At 45.5% G+C, this 15780-nt stretch overlaps 1 long non-coding RNA gene across 4 annotated transcripts in view; it reads left to right on the forward strand.

Moving 5' to 3' along the window:
* LOC125631178 (uncharacterized) overlaps positions 1 to 15780 on the forward strand; it is a 52508-nt gene that overhangs the window by 23266 nt on the left and 13462 nt on the right. For 2 of the 4 annotated variants that reach the window (XR_012667311.1, XR_007354874.2), the window contains exons 2-3: positions 14233 to 14285; positions 15343 to 15501. This is a non-coding gene — a long non-coding RNA (uncharacterized LOC125631178). Of the gene's footprint in view, positions 1 to 11394; positions 13064 to 14232; positions 14286 to 15342; positions 15502 to 15780 lie in introns of all 4 variants that reach the window. The other 2 variants (XR_012667310.1, XR_012667312.1) reach the window with 2 other exon arrangements.

Raw genomic sequence — 15780 nt, forward strand, 5'->3', positions numbered from 1 at the left:
AACTCAGATGGAGGCAATATTACACGGATACCATGAATTGCCCATATTTAAATGAACAAGTGTGCATTGGAGGATTCATTAGGCATCACTGCTCATTGCACATTGCCAATGATCAGACCGTTTTACTTTGCTGTTGCTCCCGCCATCTTTTAAATGACAATTTAAGACATCTTAAAGGACAGCCAGCAAGGAGGCAGGATGACTCCAGAGGTTGTTAATAGACTTTGGCGCTCGTGCTGCTCTCAGTTACAGGTTTGATTCCAGCTTCACAGATGTCTGGGTAACAGAGATCATTACCTGAGTTGACGGCTTGTAAAGAGCTACCAGAGGAGGACGTTTGCAGGGCACAACAAAGAGTTTTATTGGTCCAACACCAACCCAAGAAGTATGCTACATATTCTTACGCACCATTTGCTTGCTCCTTATTTATGTATGTACTCACAGATGTAGAGCGCTCTTGTAACAACCAGAGGACAAAGATTGGATGGGTCCTGGTAATCCACACCAGGAAAGTGAGTCTTTGTCCCCCCTCTGGTGGCTACTCACATAGCAGTCAATGAGTCTGCTTTGGCTACTAAGTAAAGCTCTTTAACTGGAGTGGTAGAGGCTTATGCTTTTTGCTCTGACGGTGCCAGGTTCAAACCCCACTCATGTCCTCAGTGGAGTCAGTTACACATACACAGGGAACTATTCTGTCCCCTGTAGAGTGCTCCCTCTACTTTACGGTAGAACCCGGGGGAACCTGAATGGCCCTTGTTTCTGCTGTGGTGCAGTGACTCTAAAGGCCTGACTGGCACCAACACAGTGATTCATTCCTGCAGGGAAAGGCTGTGCAGGTGCATTGCAAACAGTTTGGCTCACTGGCTGGGCGATGTTGTAACTCCCTTCCATGTCACTTTTGTGAAGGAAAATAGGACGCCCCTCAGAGTAAGGGTACTGTAATGATAGTGTAGTTAATTGCAATTATACTGTGGTTATCCTATTTGCTACCTGTAATTACCACTAATTCATAGAATCACTACGTGATTACACTGCATACAATGTAGTTAGTATACCTGGATTCTAACAGCTTCCCCCAACCTCCATGTGCGGGGAACATAAAAGGCAGCCTGCTCTGAGTAGGTGTAGGGCTGGGCGGAGCAGCATTGAGCTAGGAGGTTATCTAGACACAGGGATCTGCAGAAGGCCTGGTTAGTGGTTCCCATACTGAGATGGAGAAGGAGAAGGCATCATCAAAGAGCCAAAGAATTTGCCTAGAGGCAGGCTACAGAAGGACTCTATGAGGAGGGACTTGTGTAGGGGCAGCCAGAGAAGACGGCCTGACAAGTGCCAAGCACTGTAAAAAGTGGCTTAAGGAAACAGTGGAGCAGAGCAGTCTTGGGCTGAGGGCAGAGTGCTGTGCTGTGCACAAGTTAGGGCATCAGCCCTGGGATCCATAGTGCAGGCAGGCTGTGCCACCCGCAGAAGTGCTGTAGCAGCCGGTGCACCACGGGAAAGGAGTGTTTAACCCAGGGAGTGCTGATGATGAAGAATCTGTTTGGCTTGTTGTTTGGACTTTGGCATTGGCTGGAGAGTCAAAAGCACTAAAAGTTACTAAGGGGAGACTATAGACTAGACCAGAGGTTCTCAGACTGTGGTCCACAAGCTCCATTCAGGTGGTCTGCGGATAGTTCCCTCTAAGATGCACCCCTGGGTGGTCGCACACTGGAGAATGAAGGGCCACCCGTCTAATTAGTGGAGCCACGCAGGGGGTAGGTGGGAGGGGTAGTGGGGTGAGAAGACGGGGTGGGGGGGAATTTGGGATGTGCAGAGCTGTGGTGGCCAAAGAAAGAGGTGACTTGCCCCAGCTCCAGGGCTGTGGCTGCCAGGGAGAGATGGCCCTCCTTCCCAGTCCCAGCTCAGGGGCTGCCGCAGCAGGGGGGAGAGGGAGAGATCCCCCTTCTTCCCAGCCCCAGCTTGGGGGCTGCTGCAGTGGGGGAAATTGGGAGAGACCCCCCCCTCCTTCCCAGCCCCAGCTCAGGGGCTGCTGCGGCGGGGGAGAGAGGGCACATTCATCGCATTAGAAAGTTAAGACTACTGATATTAAAATATGAGTTTTGTGCTTTTATTTGTAGAACAGAAAAAGTTAATTATTATTATGTTTTTTTTTTTTATATAGCTCTTTTAACCAAAGCGCTTTACAGTAGTTAGCTATTGGTAGAAACAACATTTGGAAAGATCATTAAGTGGTCCGCTGAGACCCTCAGCAATTTTCAAGTGGTCTGCGAAGAAAAATGTTTGAGAACCACTGGACTAGACCAAAAAATGTGAACAGGTGGGGAAACTGCGGCAGTAGGTCTAGTGATGTAAGAACCCATTACTAGTCCCCTTCTGACAAACTGTGACTGTGTAAAATAGCCAGAGTATCAAGTGTTGCAAGCCTGAGGGCGAAGGTACGTTGGCCCGAGAAATGTGAGCTTTGGCGTAGAGCACAAACCAGGGAGAAGAAAGACCCGCAGGTTCTGGTTTTGCTCATTACCACTAAACCATAAAGGTGGAAGTTTTAACGACCTGACTCATTTTCAGATAAACAATTCGGCATCACAGATACTTTTTCTTTCATGAAATGACACGTCTTCCCCGCCCCTCCTCAATACCAGCCAAAGATATGGCTTGAGTGCACTCAAACGCACATAACTATTTATTCGGAACCAATTTCATTTTGCATGTATTTTGGGTTGGCAGGAGCCACATGTGGCCTAGTTATTTTTCGGAAGTGATGAGTGATTTGGGGTGCCACAGTTTTCAGGACCCAACTTGGGAAGCCTTAAAAGGGCCTGAGTTTTTTAGAGGACAGGTTCTCGGCACTCTCTGAAAATCCAGCTCAAGACGTCTCAAGTTGGGCATCTGACAGGACTAGTCACATCGAAAAGTGTCGGTCCTGTATGTCTCTTTATCAGCAGGTCACCACAAGCTCCGCCCCACTCCACCTCCACTGCTTTGTTTCCCTGTCTTTCTTGACATGAATGGGTCACCAGGATACTTCTGTCTCCCGGACTGCTGAAAGAATGCCGGCAGGGGGTCAAAATCGCTCCTACTCTGCTGCAAGCAGGACCTAAATTCTGCAGCAAGAATGCCTGTCGACAGTGCAACAGACAGGAAATGCTGTGGCAGCTGCAGGAAAGTTGGAGGATGGAGGTTTTTAGTGAATGAAATATGAAAATGAATGATGCAATCAGCACCGTGCGCCTTGCTTTACTTAGTTTGAGACTGAATTCAAGTTATTTTATCCTGCTGATTGCCCCTGCAGTCTCTACGTTGTGCTGATTTTTGTGTCAGCTGCACATAATTGCATTTGCATTGTAGAAGTTGTTGGGGACACAGGGAGAAAAGGGAAGAAATAGGACTGTGGGACAGCACCCCAAACTAAGCCACTTCGTATGGCTTCTCAAGTGCCAAACACACCAGCTGGACATTTCTGCTGCCTGATCACCAGGCAAAGTTGCTGGCTAATGCTGACATTTTAGCGGCCATCGTTAGGTTTCAGAGTATAATGCGATGGCCGCCACTCATGTGTCCCCTTGTGGCCAGGGGTGCCTCTGCAGTGCCCTGCCCCTATTTTCCCCTTCTTCAGGACTCCTTAAACAAATCTCCACACAGTCTTGCTTGTTCAATCACAGCCTTTCTTGGGGTCTGGCGTCTTTATTAACACAAAGTTCCAAAAAGCGACCATAAAAACAAATCTTCCTTGAGCTGGGCACAGCGCCTCCTCCCTATGGCACTATCCCTTCCTGCTGTCTGAGCAGATAGAGTAGATACCAGGCCTGGCCTGCCTTCGTCCAAAGCAAAAACAAAGCTTGCAGCTGGGTCTTCTTACCCAGCTCCACCTCCTTCTTCAGGGACCACTACAGGAGCCCGCTCCCTGCAGCTTCACTCTGCAGTCCTCCCTTCTCAGCGGCCGCGTAGCCAGGTGGAGGGAACAGGGGGAGCAATGCAAACAAAAGGCGCCACCCGCTGCGGCGCTTTTACTCACCCAGCGGCGCTCCGGTGGCCGGGCCTCACTCGCTCCAGGTGTCTTCGGTGGCACTGAAGGTCCCGCCGCCGAGGTGCCACCGAAGACCCGGAGCGCCGCCGGGTGAGTAAAAGCGGGGGGTGGCGCCTTTTTTTTGGATCGCTCCCCTTGTTCCCTCAACAGGGGAAAATTTAAAAGGCTCCAAGACATAGACAAGGCGCCACTTTTGCTCAGTGGGGGGCGGCTGCTGCCCCGCTCCCCCCCTAGCTACACCATTTCTTCTCACTCTGCCCTCACTGAGTGACCTCGGAGACTTTATAGCCCAGGCGCAGCGTGAGCACCCGCCCTGGCACTGGGCGCTGGACCTATTTCAGTCATCGCAGCCCATGACACAGAGTCATCATCCCCTTGAGGTGACTGGGGCAGCTCACACCTCTGCTGGGATGACTGCAAATTCCAGAAGGCATAGATTCATAGAATCATAGAATATCAGGGTTGGAAGGGACCTGAGGAGGCCATCTAGTCCAACCCCCCCTGCTCAAAACAGGACCAATCCCCAACTAAATCATCCCAGCCTGGGCTTTGTCAAGCCTGACCTTAAAAACCTCTAAGGAAGGAGAATCCACCACCTCCCTAGGTAACCCATTCCAGTGCTTCACCATCCTCCTAGTGAAAAAGTTTTTCCTAATATACAACCTAAACCTCCCCCACTGAAACTTGAGACCATTACTCCTCGTTCTGTCATCTGCTACCACTGAGAACAGCCTAGATCCATCCTCTTTGGAACCCCCTTTCAGGTAGTTGAAAGCAGCTATCAAATCCCCCCCCATTCTTCTCTAGCAGACTAAACAATCCCAGTTCCCTCAGCCTCTCCTCATAACTCATGTGTTCCGGTCCTCTAATCATTTTTGTTGCCCTCAGCTGGACGTTTTCCAATTTTTTTCACATCCTTCTTGTAGTGTGGGGCCCAAAACTGGACACAGTACTCCAGATGAGGCCTCACCAATGTTGAATAGAGGGGAATGATCACATCCCTCGATCTGCTCGCTATGCCCCTACTTATACATCCCAAAATGACATTGGCCTTCTTGGCAACAACGGCACACTGTTGACTCATATCCAGCTTCTTATCCACTGTAACCCCTAGGTCCTTTTCTGCAGAACTACTGCCTAGCTGCTCGGTCCCTAGTCTGTAGCGGTACATGGGATTCTTCCATCCTAAGTGCAGGACTCTGCACTTGTCCTTGTTGAACCTCATCAGATTTCTTTTGGCCCAATCCTCTAATTTGTCTAGGTCCCTCTGTATCCTATCCCTACCCTCCAGTGTATCTACCTCTCCTCCCAGTTTAGTGTCATCTGCAAACTTGCTGAGGGTGCAATCCATGCCATCCTCCAGATCATCACTGCATCGGTTACATCTGGTTTGCCTTTTTTAAAAGCTTGTCTATGCAACCATAAGAACTAGAACAGAGTTTCCTATGATAAAATAGAGTTTAGATTCTGTAGCACAATTTTGCAACCGGGGAGGATTCTGCAGCAAATTCAGAAGCTGCAGAATATTTGAATATGCATGGTCCTGACCATGGCGGTGGCTGTCATGTGCACAAGTGTGCAGTAGAAAATGGACTGAGGCCATCATGGACCATGTGTCAAATGATAACTTGCAAACATTTCCAATCTGTGTTGGGTGCCAACCAAGGGCCTAAGCCAGCTATCCAGGCCCATTCTTTCTGAGCCTTAACTCCATCTTCTTTACATCCCACAGAGCAAGTATCCTCTGCTAGTCTACTATAGCACGGCATTGACATCCAGGGTCTATTTCATTTCCTATTGGGATAATCCCAGTTGAGTTTTCCTGCTGGTACCCAAAAGCATATGTGCCTGATCCAAAGCATGGAAGTGCATGGAAAGTTTCCACTGATTTCAACAGGCTTTGAATCTGGCCCTTTTGTTCCATTTTTTTAATAACACAAATGAAATTTAATGTGATTATAGCTCCTGACAGCTTTTTTTTTTATGTGCGTCATAGAAGAGTGACACTAAGTTCTCTTTCAGTTCAATATGATAACGCAGGTTTGCACACTAAGCCTCTCCCACCGGAAATCATCATCTCCAGCAGAACAATGAGTGGCAGCATTAGTGCCCATGTACACGTGTGGCTCCCGCTTTATTTTACCACATGGAAAGGAGAGGCATCACACCCCTACAGGTGGGTCTTTGGGCACAGAAAAAGCAGGTGGGCTGACAGTGACGTAGGCCTGGTCTAAGCTAGGAAATTAGGTCTCTCAAGGGTGTGAAAAATCTATACCCTGAGTGATGCAGTTAAACCATCCTAACCTCTGGTGTAGGTTGATGGGAAAATTCTCCTGTTGACCTAGCTGCCACCGCTTGGGGACGTGAATTACCTCCGCCAACAGGAGAGCCCATCCGATCAGCACAGGTAATGTCTTCACTGAAGTGCCACAGTGGCACTTTAAGTGTAGACAAGCCATTAATGCTGTGTGTGGATCACTTAACACCCTCTTTGTGATGTATATATGTGTCCATGGAGAGTATTACGATTGTGCTAACTGTCTCTGAAAGTTCATCGATTCATAGAGTTTAGGGCCGGAAAGGACCAGTATGATCATTTAGTCTGAACTCCTGCATAATACAGGCCAGAGAACCACACCTAGTAATTTCATCATGCCCATAACTTCTGTTTGACCTAGATCAAGAGAGATTAGAAAGACATCCAGTCTTTAAATTAATACTTCAAGTGATGGAGAATTCATCACATCCCTTGGTAAGTTGTTCCAATGGTTAATTACACTCACTATTAAAAATGTGCCCCTTATTTCTAGTCTGAATTTGTCTAGCTTCAGCTTCCAACTGATGGATCTCATTATGTCCTTTCCTGCTAGTTTAAAGAGTCCTGTACTATCAGAAATCTCTTCCCCTTGTAGGTGTTAGTAGACTGTGATCAAATCACCTCTTAACCTTCTCTTGGATAGACTAAATAGATTGAGCTTCTTATGTCTCACTGTAAGGCAAGTTTTCCAGATGTCCAATCATTCTGGTAGCTCTTTTCTGATCCCTTTAAAAAAATTTATTGCCCTGTTTTGAAGTGTGGGCACCAGAACTGGACACAGTATGCAATAATGATCTCATCAATGCCATATTGCAGTGGGGGAGATTTAGGTTGGATATTAGGAAAATCTTTTTCACTAGGAGGGTGGTGAAACACTGGAATGGCTTACCTACGGAGGTGGTGGAATCTCCTTCCTTAGAAATTGTTAAGGTCAGGCTTGACAAAGCCCTGGCTGGGATGATTTAGTTGGGGATTGGTCCTGCTTTGAGCAGGGGGTTGGACTAGATGACCTCCTGAGGTCCCTTCCAACCCTGATATTCTATGATTCTATGATATATATTGGTAGTACTACCTCCCTACTCCTACTTTATGTTCCTCTGTATACACCCAAGCAGGGCCGGATTAAGACCTTTAGAGGCCCTAAGCACTGAAAAGATTATGGTGCCCCCCCATATGTAATTCAAATTAAAAACAATACTATACCGTAAAATAAAATTTTATTTTTCTAAATGACACAAAAAACTTACATGTATGCTGAAATTAAAATAGCTTCTTTCTAGCTTCTTTCTGATTGCAAAATTCTGGATAAGTTCATCGAAGCTGACTTGACGAAGCATGTCCGCTTCCATACACAATAGGGAAAGTGAATCAAGTCTGTCCTGACATATTGTTGTTCTCTGAGAGTTTTTTATTCTTTTCAGCTGAGAAATAGAGCGTTCTGCGGAGCAGTTAGTAATCATCAATGTTAGAAAAACACGTAGTGCGATCTCTGCATTTGGAAATACACACTGTATTCCGTCTTTCAGTATTGTGTCATGAAGATCAATGTGACTGAATTTCATTTTTCCTGTTTCATTAAACTTTGCGCGCATATCACACTGGAACTGCCGCACTTCTCCACAGAGATTCATGTTCAAGCCAACAGGGTATGAGACAACTAGCTTTTGGGAACCTTGTGACTATTGTCAGTCAGATAAGTCCATATCGTTCAGAAAAGAAAATCTACTTGATACTTCTTTGTTCACTTCACCTCTCCTCTTCATATGAGCTTCAAGTGTATCAATTATGGCGTAGTAAGTAGATACGCGAAATTTGTCTCTAGGATTCAATTCTGTTTCTGTTTCTGTTGCACAGCTATCATTTGCTTGTTTTTCCCTGACTCACTTGCGGGACTGGACTTCTTTGTAGTTAGTATCAGGCAAGATCTCTTTTGATATGTCTTCAAATCTTTCAAAATCATTCCTCAAAGTGTGTAAGTGGTCTGCTAATGATTGACAGAGGTCTGCACATGTTTTGAAATCCAATTCTTTTTCTTGGAGAGCTTGACTTGTGTGGTAAAAGTGTTGTAAAATTTCATTCCACATGGTCAACATGAATACAAACTAGTGCTTGCATCTTGTTTGCAATGTTTTCTGCCGCTTGTATAGTTTCTCCCTTTTGTGATTGGTCTTCAGCTGTACTTTCGAATGCATCCACAATCTTTGAGTAGGCTTCCGGGATTGCACTTGTTGCCACTGCATGTGCCTCCCCGCGAGTATTAGAAAGAGATTTCAACACACGATCATGGCCCAAATATGTTTTAAGAACTGCCCATCGGAGGGTTGAGGCAGAGAAAAATGTATCAAGTAACTGGACTATTGATAAAAAACGTACTGCCACCGGACAACAATCAGCAGCACCGCGGGCAACAAGATTGAGAGAGTGCGCAGCACATGGTATGAATATGGCATATTTGTTTCTCAAATAGCCATTTGAGATTTCTCAAATGGCTCAGTGTGGTGTTGACAGTCATTTGGTCCACGATCTATCCAGTCAGCTACATCATTGGTACTGAAATCAACCCACATACCAGGATCTTTTCTCCTATTATTTACAGCATGAGCAGGTTCAGTCTCTGACACATCCACACCTTCTAGAACAGTGTCTGTTTTACCACCAGGAGTAGGATGATCAGTTGCAGTCTCTGACAACTCCACATGTTCTGGAAAGGTGTTTGTTTCACCAATAGAAGAAGGGTCAGTCTCTGAAACACCTACAGGTTTTGGAAGGATGTCTGTGCTACTGAGGCAAGATGTTGCTTCAGATGGATTCACTTTGAAAAATGATGTCAGCTTTGGAAGACTTTGGAAAATTTCACTGGTTTTTTGTTTCTTTTCTTCCACCAGTTTACGTTTCTGTGCTCCACTCAGTTGGTTACGTTTCATCCTGCCCGCTATCTCAGTTATCTGAACTTAAAAACCCCCCAAATTACACAACGTACACTATTTTTATGTCTATATATATAATATATATATGAGAAAAAAAACAAATCAAGTATGTATAACTCAGAAGAATATATCAATAATAAAACATAAATTTATTGCAGTACATGACAGGATCTGATTTCCTCGCATTATTTCGATCTGTGTTAGTAGGACGCCCCCCTGGTTTAGGTGGGGATAAGTAATAAAAAGAGACCAGAAAAACAGGGGAAAGAGTGTGTAACGGAGTGTAAGGAAATCTAACAAAGTTCTGATTTTTCCCATGGTGACTACTTCAATGCTTTTTTTGAAATATCAAATTTTTTCAAAAAAAATCTCATTTTTTTTTGGTGCCCCTGCTTTGCTGGTGCCCTAAGCACGTGCTTCATCTACCTATTGGCACCCAGCCCTGCACCCAAGGACTGTGTTTTCCCTCTTGGCTACAAGATCACACTGGGAGCTCATGTTCAACTGGTTATCTACCATATGTCCTTTTCTGAGTCACTCTTCTCCAGAATACAGTCCCCCTTCGTATAAGTGTGACCTACATTCTTTGTTCCACAATGTATGACCTTGCATTGGGCTGTGTTGAACTGTATATTCAACAAAGGAGCCCACTTTACCAAGTAATCTAGATTATTCTGCATAATTTACCTATCTCCATCATTATTCATAATTCCACCCATTTTTGGGTTGTCTGCAAATTTTTCCAGAAACATGCCATCTCTCTGAAAGTTTTCCTTAACATTCATACAAGAGATGAGACTATGGGTCTGCAAATATTATAATGTTCTCTGGCTATTTGCTCTTCCAACTCTTTCTTACCTAGGCCCTCCTAACTCCCATTTTACATTTCACCTTCCAGACCTTTTTCCTTTTATTGGCTTCATTTGGCTTGGATTTCTGTTTTCTGAAGGATACTTCTTGGCTTGAACAACTGGACAAAATGGCTGGACCTTGGTCCAAAGCCCTTTGAAGGCAATGGAAGAGCTGCCATAGGTTTCGTATTAGGTCTAGAACACTTGTAACAGGTATGAGTCCCGCACTGGCCCAGAGAGGGACTAAATGGACTGCAACACAGTGGCAGTACTCAAAAAAAATTCTCTCATTCTACCCATTTCAGTGACATTCCCTACACTTAGAATGGGGAGCTGGTAATCTCTGAAAATAGAAGAAACTTTTCAAGGGCAACCACTGGACGTTAGTTTCCCGTGTCCGTGCTTCCTAGCAATGGGAAGTTTTCCTGATAGTCAAGCAACTGTCTTTTAAAAGTGTTTTCTCACTATTCCATGTTGTTGGCAAATAGGTAGGCTTGGTAAATGTCGTTAGACATTTGTACACACACAAACGGACAGAAAAATATTTCCATCAAGAATAATTGAAATTTACAGATAGGCAAAGTAAGAAAAATGCTTCTTGAGAGTTTATTAGAGTTTGATTTAAGGCTCTTTACTTTGTATATTTTGACATGTGATGTTGACAATTTGTGTTTTTACAGTTATAAAACTTAAATTTTTTGAATCTCAACATCTATTGGAATTAAATAATTAGTGTGCTATCCCCCCCATAATCACCTGCAAGTTTGAAAATGAATATAGATAAAAATTGAAAAAAGGCTTAAAATAAATATCATTATTAACTGAAATTATGAAAAGTAAATCGAATTAGGGAGCAAGGGAATTGAACAGCTGCAGACTCAACTAAAATACAACAGAAACTTTTTGTATAGATGGGTCTGAGAGGCAACTTGGGATGTGGGTCTGTTTATCATAAGTTTGGAAGTAGAGGCATTATTGGGAATAGAACTGAACAATTGTAGAAGAAACTGACAGCAAAAGGTGATGTTTCTAATCTTGTACCCTCAATCCTGGGGTGGAAAACAGTGGGCAGTAATGAATTGCCCAAATAGGAAAAATAGACAAAAGATGACTGTGTATAAGTAAAATCCTGTGAAAATTGTGATTTTTATGCCTCTGTGGAAATTGTGAAATTAGCCCAATACCACAATTTTCCCAATATTATTTTTTTAAAAAGAAAGAAATGGAGACCACGGTCACATGATCTTGTTGCTTTCTTTCCGTCTGCTATTTTAGGTTGCATCTGTGACGGCACCATTATAGCAAGAGAAGGAGGCACAGTAGCCAATCGCTGCTGTCACTCGGACCATGAGTAGCCGTGGCCTCAATGAGGAGGCGGAAATGGGTATTTGTGTGCACCGGTCCCCCACTGCCACCACTCTGCACATTAGTGGCCGCGGCCCCAGCGGGGAGGCAGAAACGGGCATCCTTGCATACTGGTCTGCCACTGCCACTTGGAACGTGAGCAGCCACAGCCTCAGGAGGGAAGTGGAAACGGGCATCTGCACACCCTGATACCGTTCTCAGCATGGCTCGTGGCATGTGGCAGCATCATGTTGGAGCAGCGGTTTGTGGGGGGACTTGCCACTCAGTTTTATGCAAAGGAATGCAGCAGTGACCTTTTGCTGACTACATTCCATGCGTATTGTGTGAAACTCAATACTTTACTCATGATACTGCTTTGAATTGTCTAAAAAAAATCCACACTTTTCACAGGGCCTTATATATAAGTAATAGAGAGTCTCAGTATATTTCCAGCCCAGGTGGAAACAGGAAGTACCAAGCATCTTGCAAGAGCCAGTTCTTGAAAAATTTCCAGGCTACTTTTGCAGACCCAAGAGGTTCATATAGATAGTTTTGATTTCATCATAGATTCATGGTTTCCAAAGCCAGAAGGGACCATTGTGATCACCTGGCCTACCCTCCTGTATAACACAGGCCAGAGAATTTCCTGAAAAAAGTCCTAGATCCTACTTTTTAGAAAAACATCCAATCTTGATTTTAAAATTGCCACTGATGGAAAATCCAACACAATTCTTGGTAAGTTGTTTTAATGGTTAATTACTCTCACTGTTAAAAATTCATACCTTATTTTCAGTCTGAATTTGTCTAGCTACAACTTCCAGCCATTGGATTGTGGTTTACCTTTTCTCTGCTAGATTGAAGAGCTCATTATTTATTCCCCACGTAGGTACCTATAGACTGTGATCAAGTCACCCCTTAACCATCATTTGTTAAGCTAAATAGATTGAGCTCTGTGAGTCTATCCATGTAAGGCAGGTTTTCTAATCCTTTAATCATTCTCATGGCTCTTCTCTGAACCCTCTCCAGTTCATCAACATTCTTCTGGAATTGTGGACACCAGAAATAGACACAGTATTCCAGCAGCAGTTACAACAGTGCCAAATATAGAGGTAGATTCTCTTGTTTATGCATCCAGGGATTGCGCTAGCCCTTTTGGCTGCCACAGCATCACACTGGGAACTCATGTCCACCTGGTTATCCACCATAGTCCCAAATTTTTTTCAGAGTCACTGCTTCCCAGGAGAGAGTCCCCCATCCTGTAAGTATGACCTATGTTCTTTGTTCCTAGAAGTATACATGTACATTTAGCTGTATTAAAACACCTCACAATCTTTAATGTATTCATCCTCAGAGCAGCTCTGTGAGCCAGGGCAGTGCTATTATCTCCTTAATACAGATGGGGAACTGAGAAACTAAGAGAGTCTAAGTGACATGCCTAAGGACACACAGGAAGTCTCTGGCAGAGCAGGGACTTGAATCCCAATCTCCGGCTAGTCCCCTAACCATTGGAACTGCCTTCTTCTCTTCAGGCCATATGATTGGACGTCTATGTCACATGATGTGGTTTCTGTTCTCCCGACTGGAAGACCTAAGATAATAGGTATATTATATAGATAATATAAAGAGAATGCTACTTGGTTTGCAAATGATTTGTGAACCTTCATCATTGTTTGGATCTATTGTGCAAATAATAAAGAGCTTTTCAAAGTGGCCAGAATGAATGGTCTCATGCATATTTATTTGCATTAGTATTTGTTCTCCATGAAAATAAAAATCAGCTCACCTGAATAAAAGAGACTTTTTTTTGGCAAGGATATTTTCTTGTTTGTATCTAGCACTAGACACAATATATTCCATTTGAGATAGTAACTTCCATGTAACTAGAGTCTCTGTTGTAATGCCCTAAGTAAGCATGAATATGTCTCCCTTTTTTAGCTGTAACAATCTGCTCCTTAGTAGAGTTTGCATTTGGCTCCAGGGGTGGTGGCCTGTGGTTTTGCTGATGAAGATCCTGAATTGTATTTGTACAAACAACCACAGTATCTACATGTTATGGCCATAGTGCATTACAGAGATTTACAATGGGATAGAGTTGAGGTTCTAACTAGTTATGTATATGGCCCCTGATGCGGTAATAGCTCATTGCCTTGCAAACATTGAATAATTTATCCTCACATCCCTGTGAATGAGGTAAACACTATTTTCCCCTTTCACAGATGGGGAACCAAGGCACAGAAGGATTAAGTGATTTGTCCAAGGTCACACCGGAAACTTGTAGCAGAGGCAGGAATTGAACTTACATCTCTTCTATCCCACTGCCACCGTCATGACCACAACCTCGCCTGTCCGCTCTGTGTGAGCTGGACTTCCAGCCCAGTGCCTTTGCTAAAAGGCTGTCCTGAACTGGAATTTCCTGGCTTTGGAAATTTTGGCTTTTGATGGCTTTTGGTGTTTAACTCTGCTACCTTAACAGTCACTGAGAGGCTTGTTTTGTTTGTCTGCCGTTTTGCATGGTGAAAGAGGTTTCTGGTGATATTATTCTAACCCATCCATCAGACAGCAGACAATAATATTTAGTTGCTTTGATCAATTTATTGTTACAGTCTATTTAGACAGCTTGCTGCAAATTCCCCAGCAGAAGCAGCAGCTGTTAGCAACGTGGTGTGTGAGGCAGCACCCAAACTCAAAAGGATTCTTAAGTGCTCTGGAGCGGCGCTCGAGCCTCAGCCAGGCAGCATGACGTCACCGCTCCTTTAATTTGTTTTCCAGAAAATTCATTTCGAAAAGTGCTCCATGAATCACTTGGCAGCGGCAATGGGCTTGTAAGTACTTCAACTGCCATGCTCCTCTTAAGCTGCAGTATTCATCCGGGGCCAGATCCTCAAGTTCAATCGCAGGGTTTATGTAGGTCAGGCTAGATTGTAAGCTTTTGGGGGCAGGGACTATCCTTTTGTTCTGTGTTTGTACAGTGCCTAGCACAGAGGTGGGCAAACTACGGCCCACGGGCCACATCCAGCCTGCAGGACCTTCCTGCCCGGCCCATGAGCTCCTGGCCCGGGAGGCTAGCCCCTGGCCCCTCCCCTGCTGTTCCCCCTTCCCTGCAGCCACAGCATGCCCCGCCCCGGGCGCAACGCTCTGGGCGGCTGGGCAGCACAGTTGTAGAGCCACTGACTGACCCAGTGCTCTGGGTGGCGCGGAAAGGGGGCAAGGAGGAGCGGGGGTGGATAGAGAGCAGGGGAGTTCGGGGGTGTGGTCAGGGGTCAGGGGTGTGGATAGGGGTCGAGGCAGTCAGAGAGCAGGGAACAGGGGGGTTGGATGGGGCAGGAGTACTGGGGGGGGCAGTCAGGAATGAGAAGGGGGGTTGGATGGGGCAGCAGGGGGCAGTCAGGGGTGGGGAGTCCGGGGGTGGTCAGGAAGCAGGGGTGGTGGATGGGCCAGGAGTCCCGGGGCCATCAGGGGACAGGGAACAGGGGGGTTGGATAGGGCAGGAGTCCCAGGGGAGCCGTCAGGGGGCGAGAAGCAGGGGGGCCGGATAGGAGGAAGGGGCCGGGCCACGCCTGGCTGTTTGGGGAGACACAGTCTCCCCTAACCGGCCCTCCATACAATTTTGGAAACCCAATGTGGCCCTCAGGCCAAAAAGTTTGCCCGCCCCGGCCTAGCAGAACAACAGCCTGGTCTGTGACTGGGGTTCCTAGTACAAACAATAAATAAGTCAATGGCTCTGTAGAAGCCGATGAGAGTTTGGTTTGTGTAAGGAATGGATAAACAAAACACACTGTATAAAGATGTCAGAATTAAGCCCTGATGTCTTTTCTGTCCTCTCTGGACCTGGGGAGGAACAGCTTTCCATCTCACCTATATGGTCCTCATCCCCCACAGACTCTGTGCACCCAGCACTATCCAGTCTCCTCCAGCTACCCAGCTCCAAACCATTCGTAACAGGTGAAAGGATGTGCCGTGTGCACTGGGCCAGGAGATATGGAAGAGGAAAGAGATGGGCAAAGTGACTCCCCCAGCAGACTTGTCGGTGGTAGCTTGGTGAGTGGTTTATCTGTCCCTCGGCACCCATGGAGGGGGTAATGGGCCCTTCTTTCTTGTGGGAGGGAATTTCTTCCTTCAGCCATGTGGTAATCAGTTCCTTCCTACCTGCACTGCTATTGGTAATGTGTATTATGATGGTGCCCACAGTCCCACACTGAGACCTGGGACCCTTACACTTTCCATACACACAGTAAGACGGTCCCTGCCTCAAAGAGTTTACAATCTATTTCGCCAAGACTGACAAAGGAAGACATGCTAGGGAAGCTGAGATGGAGA

Source organism: Caretta caretta, chromosome 2 (assembly GCF_965140235.1).
Source record: "Caretta caretta isolate rCarCar2 chromosome 2, rCarCar1.hap1, whole genome shotgun sequence".
Classification (NCBI taxonomy): domain Eukaryota; kingdom Metazoa; phylum Chordata; order Testudines; family Cheloniidae; genus Caretta; species Caretta caretta.